This window comes from Chlorocebus sabaeus, chromosome 6, assembly GCF_047675955.1.
Source record: "Chlorocebus sabaeus isolate Y175 chromosome 6, mChlSab1.0.hap1, whole genome shotgun sequence".
Classification (NCBI taxonomy): domain Eukaryota; kingdom Metazoa; phylum Chordata; class Mammalia; order Primates; family Cercopithecidae; genus Chlorocebus; species Chlorocebus sabaeus.
The window spans coordinates 14,830,852-14,852,159 of NC_132909.1; the positions used below are offsets into that span (position 1 = coordinate 14,830,852).

At 44.1% G+C, this 21,308-nt stretch overlaps 1 pseudogene; it reads left to right on the top strand.

The window, feature by feature from the left end:
* Nucleotides 1-5,411: 5,411 nt before the first annotated feature.
* On the top strand, nucleotides 5,412-20,510 carry LOC140711835 (pregnancy-specific beta-1-glycoprotein 7-like; annotated as a pseudogene).
* Nucleotides 20,511-21,308: the final 798 nt, after the last annotated feature.

Below are 21,308 nucleotides of genomic sequence, written 5' to 3' on the forward strand. Positions count from 1 at the left end.
TCTCACCATTCCTTTAAGAGATACATTGTAAAACATGACATTAATAATTATTCTAGAAGAATAAAGCATGCATACTGTTTTCTTAAATTAATTTTAATAAGGTGGTTCCTCCCATGTGCCCAGGCTGGGTCTCTGAACAAAATTCTCTATCTTCAGTGGCAATGCCTGAGAGGATGATATGGACTTAGGCCTGATATGCAGCCATTCCTGTTTATCCTGCCCCTGGTGCAGGACAGTACCAGCCCAGGGCCCAAATCTCCTGCTGAAGAGTTGAGAAAGAAAATGGACTATCCAAAGCCTCTTACCTTTTTCCAATCCACTGCAATGGGTACCATTGTAGTCCATTTGCCCCTGAGGACACCCACCTGCTGGTCTTTGGCTTTTAAGAGTTAGACCTCCCTGGCTTCTCTGGGTCCCAGTTGCTTTTACTCTGCTGAGTCCTGCTCTTTCCCATGGGGGTCACTCCCCTTCCAGGCATGTCCTCCAGCTCCAACTGACATGTCAGCCAACCCAGAACCAAGAGAATGAAGAAAGATTTCGATATCTAGTGTGTCCAGCAGAGATGCAACCTGTACAAAAAATAAAGAAGCAGAGATGCACACACAGCTCCCCTGACAACATTGTGTCCCAAAGCAATGTCTTCTGTGTCCCTCATTAAAGAGCTCACTGTCCCTCACCACATGGGCAAGTGCTTTCAGGGTCTCTCAATTCCTCAATGGGAGGCAACACACATTTTAACCCAGTACCCTCAGCAAAGGAAGTGGTGATAATTTACCTACTTGTGATAGAGTTCCTGAAAATATCCCTAGACTGCAAAATTCCCCTCCAAAATACGACAGAAAAAGCTTTCCAATTGCAAAACATTGGCCTCCTTGCTTTTCAGAAAAGTGCCCTTGAAAGAGCCAAAACAATTTTGCCAAAAAAAATTGCAGAACTTGAACTTTCTTATTTGAAATCTCACAAGACATTACAACTATTAAAAACAGAAGCTTCTGGCATAAGAATACAAATAGGGATCAAAGGGATAGAATTGAGAGTCCAGAAATAAATCTTCACCCTTATAGTTCATTGCTCTTGCGTAAGAGTGTCAAGATAATTTAATGGAGGAACAATCATCCTCTCAAATAACGGTGCAGAAACCACTAGATAACCACATGCAAAACAATAAACTTAGACAAATAAACTTCCAACCATATCAAACAATTATCTAAAAATGGATCAGTGAGCTAATTATAAGATCCATAACCATAAAAACATCTTAGAAAAAGACATAGGGGTAAAACTTAATGACCTCAAATATGCCACAGATTCTCCGGTATGACCCAAATGCATAAGAAACAAAAAGGAAAAATAGATAAATTCAACTAAAGATGCAAGCCTTTTGTGCATCAAAGGATATTATCAAGAAAATGAAAAGACCAAACACAGAATGAGACATGAAAGTTGCAAATCACATAGACAATGGTTTCATGCCCAGAATATATAAAGAACGGCTACAACTCAATAACAAAAAGATAAACCACCCAATTTATATAAATGGGCAAAGGACTCAAATAGAAATTTCTTCAAAGAAGATATGCAAATCATCAAGAGGCTCCTGAAAAGAAACTTAACATCATTAGTCATTAGGAAAATACAAAGTCAAAGCCACAATGAGATCCCACACTACACCTACAAATATGGCTATGATTCTTTTAAAAAGTTATATAACAAGTGAAAGCCTTATGTAGAATTTGGAATCCTCACACATTGCTGGTGAGATTATAAAAAGGTACAGCCACTAGGAGAAACAGTTGTGCTGTTCCTCAAGAAGCTAATCACAGAATTCTCATATGAAACAGCATCCATTCTTAGGTATGTACCCAAAGAATTGAATCCAGGGACTCAAACAGGTACTTTCATGGTAATGTTGATTGCACTATTACTCACAAAAGATAAAATATGAAAACAATCCAAATGTTCATCAACACATGAATAAAGAAATGTGGTCACACATACAACAGAATGTCAATCTGCCATAAAGAGGAAGGAAGCTCTGACATCCGCTGTTACATTCAAGGACTTTGGAAACATTATGCTAAGTGAAATATGTCAGAAACAAAATAATATATTTGTATAATTCATATATGTATAATTCAAAATAACACATATGTATAATAATTTATATGAAACATCAAGAATAGGCAAATTCATAGAGACAGAGTAGAGATGATCAAAGTCTAGGGTGGAAACTACAGGGAGTTATTATTGTTTCAAAGATACAAAGTTTCAGTTTAAAATGAAAAAAAAATTTTCTAGGAAAAATAGTGGTGATGGCAAGTAAACACTGTGTATGTGGTTAATTCCACTTGATTGCACATTTGAAAGTGGTTAAAATAGCACATTATATACTGTGAAAAATCGATTTCTATTATTTACTTCACCCAGGCTAAGATGTCTGTTATGGCAGCTGAAGCCCATGAATACATCATCTGACCCAGTGTTTTCAAAGAAATGTATCAGTTTTTCAATCAAGCTAGCTGGAAGCTCCTGTCCCCAGAAGATCCAGAGATCCCAAAACAAGAGCTAAAGCAGGAGTTCAATCAGCACAGGTGCCATAGGGCAGCCTCGATGTCAGGCCTTGGATGGCATGTGGGGTTATACTGATATAACCACAACATGAAAGTGTAAGTGTTTTTACTACTTACAGACACTGGGGAGCACTCGGCACACCTGGAAACCACAGATACAGAGGTCAGTGAGCCCGGGCAGGGAGGTGAGAAGACACTGGTAAGCCAGTGGCTTTAGTAAGTCCAGATGTTATCTGACAGGTTTCCAGCAGGGAGCTTTAATGGATGTGTGTAAAGCAAGCAGCAAACACTGGGACCAGGAGATCATGCTGTGACTGAGAAGTGGTCACTTTAAATGTAATGGCAAATGTCAGAATTATCAGTTTAAAGAAAGCAGCTGGAGAGAGAGGAGCCCAGCACACCAAGCAGGAGAGATGCCTCTAAGATTTTATCTCTAGCAACCAACTGGAGAAACTTGAACCAGATACAATATTGAAAAGTGCCATGGTGAGCAAGGCCTGCCTCTGATGTGAGGCAAATAAACTTACACCTTAAAAAATGAATGCCAAGGCAGCATGACACTATAAGCACTCATGACACCCAGGGACAGCAGCAGGGTGTGGTACTGCACCCTGGACTCAGAATCCTGGGTTGTGGTCCCTTGGCTTGAGAAAATGAAAATGACTTGTCCCTGCTCCCCTGGAATTGATTCTCCCACGTTGTTGCTCCGTCTTCTGCTCCCAAACCCATGTGCAGTGCATAGCCCTGGACATCAGTGTCCCCAGGGTATACACAGTGACCTCTACTACACACAAACACAAACTCACAGAAAGTGACAAAAATCTGCATTTGGGACAATCTGCGATTGTGAAAGAGGGAGAACAATGAAAGTAGAGCCACAGAGACTGGGACTCACGGGGCTGTAAGGTGATGGACCTGTAACATAACATATGTGTGACCTCGTGTGAAATGTGCAGATCCTTGTGGAATAAAACACGCAGCCTAGCCTGGGACTTCGGCCACCCACACTTCCCCTCCAGTCCACCAGAGGGCAGCAGAGTCCCTCCCAGCCTGGAGCCTTCCCAGGGGATGCAGACCACCATCCACAGACCTCATAGCCAAGAAAGGTCCACCCTCACCAGGATCACCTGGGTCCAAGTCCTAGCACCCTCCATGCCCCCACATGGACTCTGTCAGCTCCTCCCTGACCTGGCGGCCGCCAACCTAACACCACTCCCTCTGCAGGCAGCTCCTGCCCCACACACCTGCTCCTTCCCTGGGATCAGCTAAACACATATCTCCCAGGGCAGTGCTGGTGTAGGTGACACCGCACTGGGCGCTTTCCCCTCATGACCTCTCTCCATCCTCATCAACTCTTTCTGTCACTACTCCCTGAATGTCCGCCCCTGCTCCATGTGTCCTGTTCTCTGGGGCATCCTAGGCCAAGCCTAGTGCTGACACAGAACAGCAGTTGCCTAAGGGCCCACAGACTCCCTGGGAATCAGTCTGGTACCCTGTGACCTGTCTGCCCACTGCACCCCGTGGGGCGAAGAGCGCGTGTGATCGTCACACACAGGCACCATCTAGGATGTGGTCACCTACCCGTGGTTATCTCTTGGGCAGACAGACCTCTCTTGTGTCCCTGCCAGGAGAAGGGGGTATAATTGTTCTTTGCTTCCAGAACAAAACTCACCCCCACCCGCTTTTTCAGGAGTGAGCAATGTCCCTCCAGAAAGGTTCTCTGGCAACTGCTTGTTCCTCCTCTACAGAGAGCAACTTGGCCAGGTCAAAACCCTCAGGACAGACCCCTGGGTATGTCAGCACATGGAGGGCTGAGCCCATCATGACCACGGAGTAAGTCAGGATGAATCTTTCCAGCTCTGAACCCCTGCTCTGTCCCAGGCTCCCCTTCCTGCGTCTCAACGAGCCATGTTCTAAGGAATTCTTGGGTAACTCCCCACTTCCTCCTGCACCACCATGGGGAAGGTGTGGTAAACATAGGACAATCAGCTGGACAGAAAAAGAGGACACCAAAGATGGTCAGGAAGAAATAGGAAACCCTGAGCTCAGCCACTAGAGAGCAATAAAGTGACTGAGAACTGTCCCTTTGACCATGGGACTCACAGCCCCCACTGAACAACCACCACAGGCCTCTCCTCCTAAGAGGCATGAGAGATTCACTCTGCACAGCTCCAGGAAGCATAGTTTCCTCTAGGACACCCAGGTCCTGAATGTCCAACCTTGGAAGCTGCAACCAAGCTAGACACAATTAGAGAAAGGAAGGGTCCCTGTCACCAGACAACACACAGCTCACCCACAGAACAATGGGGTGTCCCTGTGACAGGGATCTGGTGCAGCTCTAACCTCCTGCACTGAAGGGGAGAGCCAGATGGGGATGAAAGAGGGCAAAGGACACGAATGTGCACCCAAACCCAGAGCCATGGGGACAGCAGGAGGCTGAGGCCCAGAACTGTGTTTGCCCAACCTACAGGGTATGTGTGTGACTGTGTGTGTCTGTGCGTGTCTCTTTTGTGTATGTGTTTGTGTTTCTGCACATAGTGTGCATCGAGATGTGGTGACAGAATCACTGCTGAAATAGACAGAGGCCTCCACAATTCCCAGGGACTTGACATACAGACAAAAGGAAAAAGACAAGGAGGGACAAGGAGGCAAGACTGAGAGGGGAGGGGACAGAGAGGTGTCCTGGGCACAGACCCCACCCATGAGCCTGAGAAGTGCTCCTGCCCCGGGAAGAGGCTCAGCACAGAAGGAGGAAGGACAGCACAGCTGACAGCTGTGCTCAGAAAGTTTCTGGATACCAGGCTTATCTCCACAGAGGAGAACACGCAGGCAGCAAAGGACATGGGGCCCCTCTCAGCCCCTCCCTGCACACTGCACATCACCTGGAAGGAGCTCCTGCTCACAGGTGAGGAGAGAACTCCCTGGGAGAGGACAGGAGGAGGAAGCAGAGTGATTGGATGGGGTTTCCTGGACAGGACGGCGTTCTAAGAAATAAAAGAAGCCAGCACTTTGGGAGGGTGAGGTGGGTGGATTGTGAGTTCAGGAGTTCAACACCAGTCTGGTCAACACAGTGAAGCCCAGTCTCTACTAAAAATACAAAAAATTAGCCAGGTGTGGTGGTGTGCTCCTGTAATCCTAGCTACTTGGGAGGCTGAGGCAGGAAATTTACATGAACCTGGGAGGCAGAAGTTGCAGTGAGCCGAGATCGCACCACTGCACGCCAGCCTGGGCGACAGTACGAGATTCCATCTCAAAAAAATAAAAGAAAGAAAGAAAGAAAGAAGGAAGAAACAAAAAACAGGAAAGAAGGCTCTGTTGTAGCCTGGATAGGGGAAAATACACCAAAGAGGGACAGGGGTTAAAACAGGAGAATCACATTGAACCAGAATTGGTAAGAGGTAGGAAAATCTCAAGTGTTCTGTTTTCCTGGTTAATCAGCACTGGACATCACATTTTGTAAAATGATAATAATAACTATTATGAGATGACACTTCAAATGAAAATATAAGCAGGGCATGAAACACTGTCCTCAGCAAAAAACCTCAACAATTGAGGAAAGAAAAAAAGAAACAACCCAGGCATGGAGGGCCCTGGGAACTCTCACATCTACAGAAGTCTGCAGCCTGTTCCAGGCACTGGGATGCAACCAAGATCACAAAAGTCACTGTCCTCATGGAGCGCACACGGTCATGGGGAGGAAGACAGACATGCAAAGAGATCTAGAATGTGAGGTCAGGTGTTGACAAGTGCTCTGGAGGGAGCAGAGCAGGGAAAGGTCAGAAAAGGAAGACCCAGGGTCTCTGACGGAAGTATCAGGAAAGAAGTCTAAGGATGCCCTGATGTAAGCAGGACCTGAGGGTGTTGTGGAGGGAGCCATGAAGATCCCTGGGGAAGAGGATTCCAAACAAAAATGCCAAGGTCAGAGGGTTGAAGGAATGGGGGTCATGCTGCTGACCTTCACCCAGTAGGACAGTAGGACACACACACACACACAAACACACACACACAAAGCAGTGTGTGTGCGTCCTAATGTCCTAGTGGGGTGTGTGTGTAGCTTCAAGGCTGATGATTGAAGAGATCTTCTCAGGACCCAGGGCCCAAAGCTTTCACCCCCATACATAGGTCTCAATATTGACCGATGCTCTCTCCACCTCCTAGCATCACTTTTAATCTTCTGGAACCCGCCCACCACTGCTCAAGTCACAGTTGAAGCCCAGCCAACCAAAGTTTCCGAGGGGAAGGATGTTCTTCTACTTGTCCACAATTTGCCCCAGAATCTTACTGGCTACAGCTGGTACAAAGGGCAAATAACGGACCACCACCATTACATTACATCATATGTGATAGACACTGAAACAATTATATTTGGGCCTGCATACAGTGGACGAGAAACAGTATATTCCAATGCATCCCTGCTGATCCAGAATGTCACCCGGAACGACACAGGATCCTACACCATACAAATCATAAAGCGAGGTGATAGGACTGAAGGAATAACTGGACATTACACCTTATACCGTGAGTGATTCCACATGATCCCTGGGTGTCGGGGTGAGGGTCACTTCTACTTTGCACACACAGGATTGTCAGACCTAGACTGTGCCTGTGTCCCTCTCTGCATTATGTCCCATGTTGGGGTTTTGGCATTTAGTGCAGGACACACACAGAGGAGACAAACTTCAACAGATCAGAATTCCTTTCCTGCCTCCAGACCCTGCAGACACTTGCTGCACAGGAAGGACAGTCTGATGGGTGATGTGCTCAGCAGGAGGAGATCAGTCTCAGCCAAGAACCTCATGTCCTCTTCATAAACTTGTCCCTGAAAAAAAAAACCCTGGAGAACTGAGTAGGGCTTTGCCTAAGAGGCCTCATGAGATACTCTCAGAGAAGCTCAGTCCTAGAAGCCTCAACCCCAGACCCCTGTCCCTAAATCCTTACTCCAGATAAAGCTGAGGAGCCTGTGCCAGGGCTGGGTTGTGGCAGGGCTTACTGGGACCAAGCATTTACCAGCTGTCTGAGGACTGTGTCTCCTGGAGCTGCTCACTGCCAGGGCTCTGCCCTCAGAGCCTCATCTGGGCAAGGACAGAGCTTTCTTCACCTGAGACTCAGAGCGGAGAGGACAGAAAGACAAGCTTTCTAGGCCATCAGTCAACTGCCTTGTGAGGCTTAGAACACTCCATAGAAAGTCTAATGTCCCCAGAAGCAGAAACAGAAGAGAGAAAAGTACCTGGCAGCAGCTTGTCCACAGGGGTCTGACCTAAAGGTGCTCTCTCATGGGAGTGAATAATAATAAATGCTGTTTGTGTGAACACCTCCACTGTGCCAAGCGTTAGGTCTGGTGACTGTGAAGAATTTACAATGTATTCACAGATAGCATGAAAAGCCACAGTCCATTTGCCATTTCGCTTTTATGACTGAGAGAAAACTGAGGCACAGGAAGGCACAGTCACTGAACCAGAGTCACACAAACACAAAAGGCAGATCAGGGTCACATGAGGTCTGTCTGGAGCCACAGACCCATCCTCTCCTCCACCAGAAGTGAGGAATCATTGGGTTCCAAGGACCCCATAGTCATTTATTGGCTCAAATCCTCTCTTCTGAGGCATCCAAACCTCAGAGGAGTGAGAGCAAATGGTCAGCTGATTAGTCTGCACTCCAGAACTAAATCACCTGCCTCAACTGTCAGAGTCAGTGCAAAAAATGTTCAGGCCTCCCTCTCAGATCTTAACCCCTATCACTGAACCTGAAATCCTGTTTCCCAAAGTGTCCATGTCATTGGCATGACAAGATAAAGGAAGGGAGCTTGTGTTCTTTCCCCACTCACGCCCTGCACCAGCACAGGCCCAGTGAGAGACACACACTCAGGTGCTCTCACATAACAAATGAAGGAATCGAATGAAGAAAAGAGTGATCCATAACCTCTTTAGAGACTGGATCTCAGATATAGAATCCTAGGAGGTTCTAGCCACACCTGTCCCTTCTCCTTCAGAGGCTGACACCCATGTTTCATCCCCCGACAACCTCTTGCCATTAAAGACACCCCACCTCATGTAACTCTGCAGCTCCTTGGGCACCGGAGAGTTTTCAGGGTTGCCTGGTCCTGGACTGTGGAAATGGGGACACCTAGTCCTTGGGGTCTCTGAAGTCACTGTAGGCCCCACTGTTCGCTGCCATGCTGTCTCTGCCTCTCTCTGCTTCTCTGTGTCACTCATCTTCCTCCCACTTCATTCTAACTGGCAAGCCCTGTCCTGCACAGCTTCTTCCTCCACCCCTAGGCCTTCCCCAGACACTCCCTCTAACTAGGCTGACTGTTCTATTCCCTTCCTGCTAACACTGTGGAATGGCCCACGTCCCAGGAAATGGGAAAGGCACAGAAATCATCCGGAGTTGCCACTACTGCCAGGCTTCATCTTGAGCCAGTGTCCCCAGGTCACTAAAAGAATGAGCTCCCACTGTATCCCCATCCAAGGCTCTTTCCTTTGTGAGGCTGTTCTGTGGACAAGACCATGGAACATGGATAGACAACTCCTCCATCCACTCTTATAATTCCCAGACAAGTTCTTCTGGCCTCCTGCACAAACAAAACCAATTTATCCAGATGGTGATTTGCAGTAAATGAAGATTTTAATGACTCCAAGTCTGCCAAACAGGAGGATGGAGGTTTAGTATTACTCAAATCAGCCTCCCTAGTGGATTAGGGGTTAGAGATTTTCAAGGATAGTTTCAGGGGCACATGAGTAAAAATGGGTACTGCTGATTTTTTGAGGATGGAGTCATGCGGGCGGAGGGAAATGATCTGTTTGTGCTTGAATCTGACTCTAGGTGGGGACCACGTGACTGGCTGAGTCATTGGTCATGGGTATGGATGAGGTCAGTGGGTTGACAGAATGCAAAGAATGAGAAACATCTCAAAAGACCAATCTCAGGTTCTACAATAGTGATGTTATCTCGAGCAGCAATTAGTTACAAATTTTGTAAACTCTAGCCAAATGACATTTAAGCAGTAAGAGATTATAGAAACTGTGCCTACATTTGAGCAGAATTCAGTTCCCTCCTATAATCTTACTCTCATGGTGCTTCACCAGTTTTACAAAGGCAATCCCTGGGCCTAGTAAGGGTATTAGTTTTATGGAGGAAACATTATTCTTCCTTCAAAATTAAACCATAAACTAAATTCCTCCCATGGTTATCCTGCCCTATGTCCAGGAATGAGTGAGGACAGCCAGCCTGAGACTAGATGCCAGATGGAGTCAGCCATACCTGTTTGCTGTCACTGTTGTAATCTTTGCACTGACTCACCAGGGTGTCAGAGGCTGGACAGGCCTGCTGTTTCCCAAGCCCATGGACTGATTTCACCCATTTCATTTGTGACTCCATCCTCCACCTTCTATGGAGCTCACATTCTCCAGTCACTTCCTAGAGACTTCTGGTTTCTTGTCAGGCATATAACAAGCTTCAAATTTGTCACTCACTTTTAAGAGTAAGTAAAAAGCTGAACAAACTCAAAAGTCAACAACTCGTTAAAATCCCGCGGAGATGGCCAGTCACAGTGGCTCAGGCCTGTAATCCCAGCACTTTGGGAGGCCGAGGTGGGTGGATCACGATGTCCGGAGATCACAACCATCCTGGCCAACATGGTGAAACCCCGTCTGTATTAAAAATACAAACAAATTAGCCTGGTGTGTTTCCGGGCACCTGTAGTTCAGCTCCTCTGGAGGCTGAGGCAGGAGAATGGCATGAACCCGGGATGCGGAGCTTGCAGTGAGCCAAGGTCGTGCCACTGCACTCCAGCCTGGGCAACACAGCGAGACTCCACCTCAGAAATAAAAAAAAAGAAAAGTTCTGTTAGAGAAATGAAGAATGCTTTTGATGCTTTCTGGTAGAGTGCACACAGCTGAGGAAAGAATTCCTAACTTGAGGATGTTTCAATAGAAACTCCCAAAACTGAAACAGGAAAGTTCAAAAAGAGTGATGGAAAAAAAAGTGGAACAACATTTTCAACTTCATATGTAACATTTTGTATTGACAATTGCAATTTTTAAATGTTGTAGTTGTGGGACAACTACCAAGTCTGTAACACACACGTAATAGGAATACTGGTGGTTTTGGGGACCTGTTGGAGGTGGCCAGGTGGCTGCTATCTAGTGGTTTTACTGCCTGTGGCACATATGATTGTTTCCTCATGATGATGCCATTTTCATAAGTTGGAGTTCTTCGTGTGGGAGGCACATGAGCCATTGGCGTCTCACTTGGACTCTTCCTAATTCACATAAACTGAAACTCGAGTTGTATTTCCTGAGGTTGAGAGAAAATGAAGAAAGCATTTCACATACCTGTTTTGGGCTCTTCCCCATTTTTCCTAACTCTGCACAGAAATTAGAAACAGGGAGCTCTTTCTATATTTACTAACATAACACTCATCACTTCTTTTAATTCAGCATCATTCCTCCCTTTAAGTAATTGACAAACTGACCAGTTCTGTCCTTTTAATGGGACTCTCTCTACTAAAGGACTTGCTAATTTCAAATCATCTTTGGCATCTTTCTTTGAGCATGTGATCCTGCTGGAATTCATGGCGCACCTAAAATTTAATTAGGTATCAAGACAAATACTACTACCAGCAATTGATCTTAGATGTTTGGACTATCAGTAAAACTTTCCACTTATGACAACATTTTAATGTTTCCCCCAAATCTTTTTTTGTTTTGTTACTAGAGTCAGAACATAACATGAGTTCTAAACTCCTGACAACATTTTATGGAAAAATTACAATATTACAAATTGAGCATCCCAAATCCAGAAATCCAAAATCTGAAATGCTCCAAAATCCAACACTTCCGACCACTGATGTGATGCTAGAAAGAAGTGCTCACTGGAGCATTTTGGATTTTAAATTTTTCAGAGGTAGGATGCTAAACCAGTAATATCTACTGCAAATATTCCAAAATAAAAAAAAGTTAGAAATCCAAAACACTTGGTTTTAAGCATTCTGCGTATGGAACACTTTATCTGTATGAACTATAGGCATGAAGCTGTACTGGAGATCTCCCGAACCTCCTCATCCTGCGTAACTGAAACCGCACACCCACGGAACAATGCCCTATTCCCCCAACCCCAGCTCCTGGAAACTATTATTCTACTCTCCGATTCATTCTGGAATCCACTGAGATGAGGTACATAAAGTAGTCAAACTTACAATATCAGAGAGTAGAATGTCTAATGAGAGAAAGTATCCGCAAGACTTCTTCCCAAACATTGGTCTAATAGCCACCAAACCCGTGTGGTCCATGAGGGCCAGATTTCCATCACCACTTCAAGTTCGGCCTTTCCACAATCAGTTCTGCATTTGCAAACATCCACATGTATTTCTAGAAAGATACACATGGTAATCACCTGCCCTCTACAGGGGGAAGGGAACATCATGCATACAGGACAGGGAACGTGGTCTTGGTCCAAAGCTATCAGCTCTTGCTTGTCGCCTTCACTTTTTGTAGGTCATCCCATGGACTCTGTTCTATCTTTAGAGATCACTGGCTCAAGTCAGTTCACTATGAGACAGCTGGGAATACTGCCCCAACTTGTAGCTCCACTGCCTGATGACTGAACTGACCTCCAGGCTTGACTCTGGTCTCCCCTGTGTTATTTCTGCTGAAGTACACAATCACAGGCCAGGCTTCCCAGTACCCAAAGTTTAAGGACAATGGGGAGTTCCATCATCCATCTCTAGGATGTCCTTGGAAAGGGAAGGTGCAGAGAAAGCATACCTTGGGGGACAAAGTAAGACTGAAACTAAGAAGATTCCAGCACTGCATGCTCCAGGTGAGGACCCCAAGGTGGGCCAGCCAGGCAGTTGGAGAGGGAGGGACTCAGAGAGGCACCAGGGGCTGTGACTGCTGGTCCCATATCTTTCCATGACCCAACGCTGCTGCTCAATTCACACTTGAGAAAGTCTGTGCTTCTCCCACATGAAGCAGGCAGCCTCACAATCTCTGAGCCCTCAGATTGCCATGCATCTGTCTTGTAACACACACATCTGCCATGGGCTTTTAAGGACTGGGGTAGGCTGAGAGGTGGGAAAGGCTATCTCTGATTGAAAAATGTCTTTGGGGGAATCAAAGGTGCCACACAGGGCAATCTTCTCTGTTATTTGCACAGTGGAGACTCCCAAGCCCTACATCTCCAGCAGCAACTTAAACCCCAGGGAGGCCGCGGAGACTGTGATCTTATCCTGTGATCCTGACACTCAGGACGTAAGCTTCTTGTGGTGGATAAATGGAAAGAGCCTCCGTAACAGTCGCACGTTGCAGTTGTCCGAAAACAACAGGATCCTCATTCTATTTGTTGTCACAAAGGATACTACAGGACCCTATGAATGTGAAATGAAGAACCCAGTGAGTTCCAGCCGCAGTGACCCAGTCACCCTGAATCTCCTCTGTGAGTATCTTCTGTTCCTCTGTGAGCCAGGCTGCCATCCCAAATATACATGGCCAGAGGCCAGGCCTCTCAGTCCCTCTCAGGTGCAAGTACAGAGACTTTTACCTCTGGACATCAAAGCTGGCCATGACTACTAAGAGTAGGCTTATACTTGATCAACAGTGGGAGAGAAATGCTGCTCCTGTCATGGGAGAATCAGTTTCCACAGCTTATGATAGGAAAAACAGGTTAGTGCCTCAGGTTCCAGACCAGTGAACACAGCAGGGATTTGGCTGGGACTTTAATGTGACTTAGCTCACAGGGTCACTGTGGCCCTTCCACAGACCAGGATTTTCCCTTTCCTTTGACAACATCACCTGTGACTTTATTCTCTTTGCTCCAGATGGCCTGGATGCCCCCACCATTTCTTCTGCATACACCTATTACCATACAGGGGAAGTCCTCAAGCTCTCCTGTCTCACAGACTCTCACCCACTGGCAGAGCATTCTTGGCTGATTGATGGGATGTTCCAGCAATCAGCACAAGTATTCTTTATGCCCCAAATCACTAAAACATATAGAGGGTGCTATATCTGGTTCATCCATAACTCAGCCACTGGTGGAACAAATCTCATAATCAAGAGGATCATAGTCCCTGGTAAGTGGATCCCTGGAGCATTGGCAATATGTTTTCCAGTGAAGCCTATCTGGCTATCAGGGAAGAGCCGTGTGTCCTCTGCAAAGGGAGAGAGAAAATCAAAATCCCAGGACAGGGAATATGTTTCTGCTTGAAAACCACCAGCTTTTGCCTGTACCCTTCACTCATTCTAGATCATTCTTTAGAGTTTGCACTAACAATGAACAATGTGAATGGAAATTCAGAAAGAATTTCCATTCACATTAACATCAAAAAGAATAAAATATTTTGGAATAAGTTTAACCAAAAAGGTCAAAGGGTTATACCCTGAAAACTACAAAATATTACTGAAAGAAATTAAAGACGACATCAATATATGGAAAGACATTTCATTTTCACGGATTGGAAGAATCAATATTTTTAGGAAAGCAATACTACCCAAAGTGAGCTCCAGATTCAACACAACTCCTACCAGAATCCCAGTAACATTTTTTGCAGAATTACAAAAATCTGTCCTAAATCTGACCTGACAGGCTCTTATTAATGATGGCCACAAGAGAGACACTGAGAAAAAGATGCAACCATGAAAAGGTGGAAACTTTTGATGACATAGAAAATAGCAATCAGCCTCTCTCACATCCCAAAGCCCTCAAAAATATACGAGTGCAGCATGGCCAGTATGGAATTGCCCAAAACCTAATCACCAAGCTAGAAATGTGGTGAAAGAAAAAAAAAAAAAGAGCAAGAATATATTTGGCTTATCACCTCCCACTTTGGTGCACTAATCTGATGCTGAAAAGAAATGTTCACTGGAGCATTTCAGATTTTGAATCCTTCAGATTTGGAATGCTAAACCAGTAACTACACAACAAATATTTCTGAATCAAGAAATGTCAGAAATTCAAAACACTTTTTGCCCAAAGTCTTATGTATAAGTAATACTCAATTTGTGAGAATTGTAGGCATCAAGCTGTACAGCAGATCTCTAGAACCTCCCCGTCTTGCATAACTGAAACTGCTCACCCATGAACAACTTCTGATTCTCCCAACTCCCAGTTTCTGGCAACCAACAGTCTCTTCTCAGATTCACTCTGGAATCCACTTACATGATGTCCCTAGATTAGTCAAACCCATGGAATCAGAGAGTAGAGGCTCCAATGAAAGAAAATATTCAAAATTTCTCCCCAAATTTGTCTCATATCCATCAAACACACATGGTCCATGAGGACCATATTTCTGGCAGTTCATTCCCACCCTTTCCACCAGTCCGTTCTGCATCAGCAAATGTCAACATGTGTTTCTGGAAAGATCCATATGGTCTTCACCTGTCCTCTGCAGAAGGAGAGGAAACTTAAAGAACCCAAAACAGGGAACATGGTTCTGCTCCCAAGCCACCAGCTCCTGCCTGACCCCTTCACTCTTTCTAGATCACTCCTTGCACTCTGCTCTATCTTTGGAGGTCACTGGAACAAGTAAGTCATCATGAAACCCCTGTAGAAAACTACCCCACCTTGTGCCTCCACTGCCTGATGACTGAACTGACCTCCAGACTTGACTCTGGTCTCCCCTGTCTTCTTTCTGCTGAAACATCCAGTCCCAGGCCAGGCTGCTCAGTATCTTCAGGGTTTCAGGACAATGGGAAGTCCCATTATTACTCATCTCTAGAATGTCCTTGGCAATGGAAACTGCAGAGAAATCACCTCTAGGGGGGCAAAGTAGGATGGAATTTGGAAGGGGCCCAGCAGTTGCACATTCCAGGTAAGGAACCCAAGGTGAACCAGCCAGTCAGTTGATTAGAGAGGGACTGGGAGGGGTACCAGGGCCTGTGACTCCCACTGACGTGTCTGTCCATGACCCAACACTGCTGCTCAATTCACACTTGAGAAAGTCTGTGCTTCCCTAAGACAGAGCAGGCGGCCTCACAGTCTTTGAGCCCTTAGATCATCATCATGCATCTGTCTTGTGACACATGCACCAGCTATTGACTTTCAAGGACTCAGGAGGGCTGAGAGGTGGGAGATGCCAACTCTGATTGAAGGATGCCTGTGGAGGAATCAAAGGTGCCACACTGGACAATCTTCTCTCTGCTGTCCACACAGCAGAGCTGCCCAAGCCCTACATCACCAGCAACAACATCACCCCATTTAGAATAAGAATGCTGTAGCCTTAACTTGTGAACCTAAGACTCAGGACTATACCTACATGTGGTGGGTAAATGGTCAGAGCCTCCCAGTCTGTCCCAGGCTAAAGTAACCCGGTAAAACCAGGATCCTCATTCTACCCAATGTCACAGGAAATGATACAGGACCCTATGAATGTGAAATATGGGACCGAGTTGCTAGCATCTGCAGTGACCCAGTCACCCTGGATGTCCTCTGCATCTTTGTTTCCTCTGTGGGCCAGGCCACCAGCTTAAATCCAAACTACCAGAGACCAGACATCTCAGTCTGTCTCAGGTCCACTTACAGACAATTTTATTTCTGGACACCCGAGTGGGACATGACTCCCTGCCCTGGGAAAACCTGGTTAGGCGCAGCCTTAACCAAGAATATAAGGGGAAGGGATGCTCTTGTCATGGGAGACTTGGGGGCTACAGCCTGTGATGGGAGAAACAGGTGAATACCTCAGGCCTTGGCTCAGTGAACACAGAAGGGGTTTGGCTGGGACTTGAGGGTGTGTCTTGGCTCAGGGGGACACTGTGTCAATTTAAGAGACCAGGAGCGTCCCCTTCCCTTGGACGACATCATCTGTGGCTTTATTCTCTTTACTCCAGATGGTCCAGACATCCCTAGCATTTTCCCTTCATTGACCGACTACCGTTCAGGACAAAACCTCTACTTGTCATGCTTCGCGGACTCTAATCCACCGGCAGAGTATACTTGGACGATAAATGGGAAGTTTCTGCAAACAGGACCAAGGATCTATATCCCCCAAATTACTACAAACCATAGCGGGCTCTATCATTGCTCTGTTCGTAACTCAGCCACTGGCAGCGAACGTTCCACATTCAAGACGATCAGAGTCTCTGGTAAGTGGATCTCTGCATCATTGACAATAGGGTTTTAGGTGGAGTATATCTGGCTTTCAGAGAAGAGTCAGGAAAACATTTTTATTCCCAGTCTGTGTCCAATGGACATAAGCAAATCCTAAATTCTCCTTTTGAACCCTCCCAAATTGTCTCTACAGACTCTCTTCACCTTGTTTTCCTGTTTTCTCATGGCTGACATTCCGTCCAGTCTGACAAGGGTAGGGATGGGGCTTTCTCAGCCCTGAGCCCTATGTGGTGGAAGAGGCTTCACAGCGGGACAAGAAGGAGAGTCCTCAAGGTCATGTTGCTTCTCGCTGTCACCAACACGTCCCTTTCTGCCACGTCTTTGTTTCCTTTTACCTACTCCATGAGCTACAAGGAACATCTGAGGCTTTGAAACAAGCTCACAATTTTCCGTCAAATGAGAGGAGGAAGCCCCTTGGATGAGGGAGGAGCAGCTCAGACTGCTGCCTTCTCTGCTCCAGGCTTCTCTGGTGACTGGCCCTGCCTGACTCCACCTGGGGTGAGACCAGCATGTATGGAGAAAGAGCCCTGGTGGCCTGTCCTGAATTTGGCTAAATCGAGCTGCCAGTTGAAGTGAAGCCTAGGCTACAGGGAAATAAGAAGAGAGGGAGTCTCGGGGAAGACTCTTGAGCTGTGTCCTGGCTCTGAAGTCACCGGCTCTATGAGGCTGTGGACACTGCATGTGGGACACAGCACAGAGGACAGTGAGTGATGCACACTTGAATAAATAGGGAGATTCATCTCTGGGGCTCTGCATGGCAGGAAAGGGACAGTGAAAAAAGTGTGTATTTATAGAGTGTAAGACTACCAGGACACTTTATATGTATCTAATATAAGACTTATCATTAACTATTTCTAAATGTGCAATTTAGTGTTGTGTAACTGTCACACTATCCATTTCCAGAACTTTTTCCTTTTACCATATTAAACCTCTGTACCCTATAAACAGTAACTCTCACTTCTCCCCCTATCCCTTAGCACATACCATTCTACTTTCTGTCTCTATGTAACTGGCTATTCTATCTTTTATAAATGGAATTATAGAATAATTATCCTTTCATGTCTGGCTTATTTCAGTTAGCATGATGTCTTCAAGGTTCATCCACTTTGCACGATGTATTGGAATTTTACTCCTTGTTAAGGTTGAGTAACATTTCGATGTAGAGATATACCTCATTTGCCTACCCACTTATCTTTCAGTGGACTTTTCCGTTGTTTCCGTTTTTTGGCTATTGTGTGTAATGCTTCTCTGAACATCAATGTGCAAATATTTGTTCAAATTTTTTCCATTCTATAGGCAGTATGTCCAGAAGTGGAATTGCTGGATCGAATGGTAATTTGTTGTTTAATTTTTTGAGAAACAGCCACACCACTTTTTACAGTGGCTATAACATTTCCCATTCCCATCAGTAATGCACTAGAGCTCCAATTTTTCCATCTATTTGAAAACACTTGTTTTGTATTGCTGTCATTGTTGTTTATCAAAGGCATCCTAAAGTGTGTGAGGTGGTGTCACATTGTGGTTTTGATTTGTATATCTCTATGTATTCATGACGCTGAGGAACTCTGCATGGGCTTATTGGATATTTGCATATATTCCTTGGAGAAAACTCTATTTTAATCCTTTGTTCATTTTTTAATTGGATTGTTGGATGTTTGCTGTTGTTAACTTGTAGTTTTTCATGTATTCTGGAAATTAATTTCTTATCACACTTATAATTTGCAAATATTTTTCTCATTTCATAGGTTGCCTTTTTACTTTCTTGATAGTATTCTTCAATGTATAAAAGATTTTGATTTTTATGAAGTCCAATTTATCCATTTTATTTGTTGCCTATGCTTTTGTTGTTACAACCAAGAAATCGTTGTGAAATCCAGTATCATGAAGTTTTTCTCCTGTTTTCTTCTAAGAGTTGTGTAGATTTTGCTCTTACATTTAGATCTTTGATCTATTGTGCGTTTATTTTTGTATATGATGCTAGGTAAAGGTTCCACTCATTCTTGCCCTGGGATATCCAGCTTTTCCAGTATCATTCGGTGAGAACACTGTCCTTTCCCCATTGAACGATCTTGGCACACTCGATGAAAATCATTTGGCCATATATGCAAGTATTTCTTTCTGGGCTCTCTGTTCTATCTTATTAATTTCTAAGTCCTCCTTTATGCAAGTACCACACTGTATTGGTTACTGGGGCTTTGGAGTAAATGCTGACATCAGGAAGTGTGAGTCCTCCAGCCTCATTGTTCCTCTTCAATGTTGTTTGTCTCTTAGAGTCATAAGATTCAATATATATTTTAGGACGGATTTTTCTTTTACTGCAAAAATGTCACTGAGATTCTGATAGGAATTGTATTGAATCTGCAGCTCATTTTGGGTGGCATTGTCTTCCTGACAATAGTGTGTCTTCTAATTCATGAAAACAAAATGTCTTTCATTTTATTGATGTCAACATTAAGCAATATTTTATGGATTTCAGGTATTATCATTTCACCTCTTTGGTTAAACTTATTCGTAAATATTTTAATCTTTTTGATGTTAATACAAATTAAAATTTTTCTCTTAATTGCCCTTCAGATTGTTCATGGTTAGTGTGTTGAAATACAAATGATGTTTGAATGTTGATTTTGTATTGTGGAACATTACTGAATTCATTTATTAATTCTAATAGGTTTGTTCCATCTTAGGATTTTCTACATATAAGTTCAAGTTATCTGCGAACAGAAATTATTTTACTCCTTTCTTCCAATTTGAACGTCTTTTTAAAAATTCTTGCCTAATTTTCCTGACCAGACAATTCAATACTACATTGAATAGAATTGTCAAAAGCAGCATCCTTGTTCCTGCTCATACAGAGAAAGCTTTCAGTCTTTCTCCATTGAGTATGATGTTAGCATTGGGTTTTTCACATATTACCTTTATGTTAAGATAGTTTCCTTCCATTCTTAGTTCGAATGCTTTTATTATGAAAAAATACTGAATTTCATCAAATACTTTTATTGATTCATCTTATTACTGATTATAGTTCTATTCATAGTTTTGTGTTTTTCTAGGAATTTATCTATTTCATCTAGGTTATCCAATTTATTGGCATACAATTATTTATAGTACTTTCATAATCATCATTTTATTAGAATTGGTAGTAATCACTTCACTTCATTTTCTTTTTTCTTTTTCTTTGCTTTTTTTTTTTTTTTTTTTTTTTTTTTTTTTTTTTTTTTTTTTGAGAGAGAGAGACAGGCTCTCACTTTGTAGGCCAGCCCAGGCTGAAATACAGTGGTGTGATTATGGCTTACTGCAGCCTCAACCTCCTGGGCTCAAGCTTTTCTCCTTCTTCAGCCTCCCAAGATACTAGGATTACAGATGCATGCCACCATGCCCAGCTAATTGGTTTTTAATTTTTTTTGTAGAGGGAGGGTCTCCCCAGGTTACCTATGCTGGTCCAAACACCTGGCCTCAAGAAATCCTCCCATTGTGACCTTCCAAAGTGCTAGGATTAAAAGATGACCCACCACGCTTGGACTCCATTTTCATTTCCGATTTTAGTAATTTTAATCTTCCTTCTTTTTTTCTTAGTCAGTCTAGTTAATGGTCATCAATTTTGTTGATTTTACTTTGAAGAATCAACATTGGTTTTATTAATTTACTGTATTCTTTTTCCATTCTCCATTTTATTTTTATCCACTCTAATCTGTATTTTGTCCTTCAGTCACTGTGCTTGGTTTAGTTTGTTCTTCTTTCATATCCTGAAGTAGGAGAGAGCTTGCTTCATACCATTCTTTTAAAGGTTTCATGCAGTCAATGAAACAAGATGCCACACACAGACGAAGCAATGTCAGCTGCTATATTACTACCATCATCATTAACTTTGAGGTCAAATAGTCCTAGAATCAAATCTCAGATCCTCCTATTACTAGCCATATGACACCAGGAGAGATTTTACACTACTCTAAGCTTGTGTCTTTTCATTGGCAAAATGGAAATAATGTCTACCTGACAGGGTTACTGTGTGAATTAAATGAGGTACAGGTAACGTGTTTAGCACAGGACCTGACACAAAGGACGTGCCCCTCAACAGTACCTATTTCCATATATATATAGAAAAAGAGGTACCACGTAAAACACTAGGACATGACTACTGACTACTTGTGGTAGAGAAAGGAAAAAAGCTAAGTGCAAAGAATCAAGACTGGTATGTTACCTTTTACCAACTGAGATGCATCCAGGTTGGGATTGAGTATATGAGATAATTTATCATGGAAGATACCTGTGAGGGAATGTGGGGCAGACGTGAAGGTAGTATGGGAGAACCCATAGACCCCTATGCAAAGTTGACTTCTGTGTAAAAGAAAGAGAAAGAAGTTTTAGGTATCAATGCATTTCTAAGAGAGTTTTTGGAAGGCTGATGGGGAATCCTCCAACCAGTCACCCATTAACGTTAAAAAGAGCATGAGAGAACTAGGCTTGCTTTCACGCCCTTGCTGGGAGCCTGTGGGAAGGAAACTTTCTGTGCAAAGGAGGTGGTGAATTTGAAATGCACTGACCTGGGCCTTCTGTCAATCAGGTCCCTGCCATGGACACCTGGCAGGTTCTCATTCACAGCTGCCACCACAGAGACACTGAGAAAAAGATGCAACC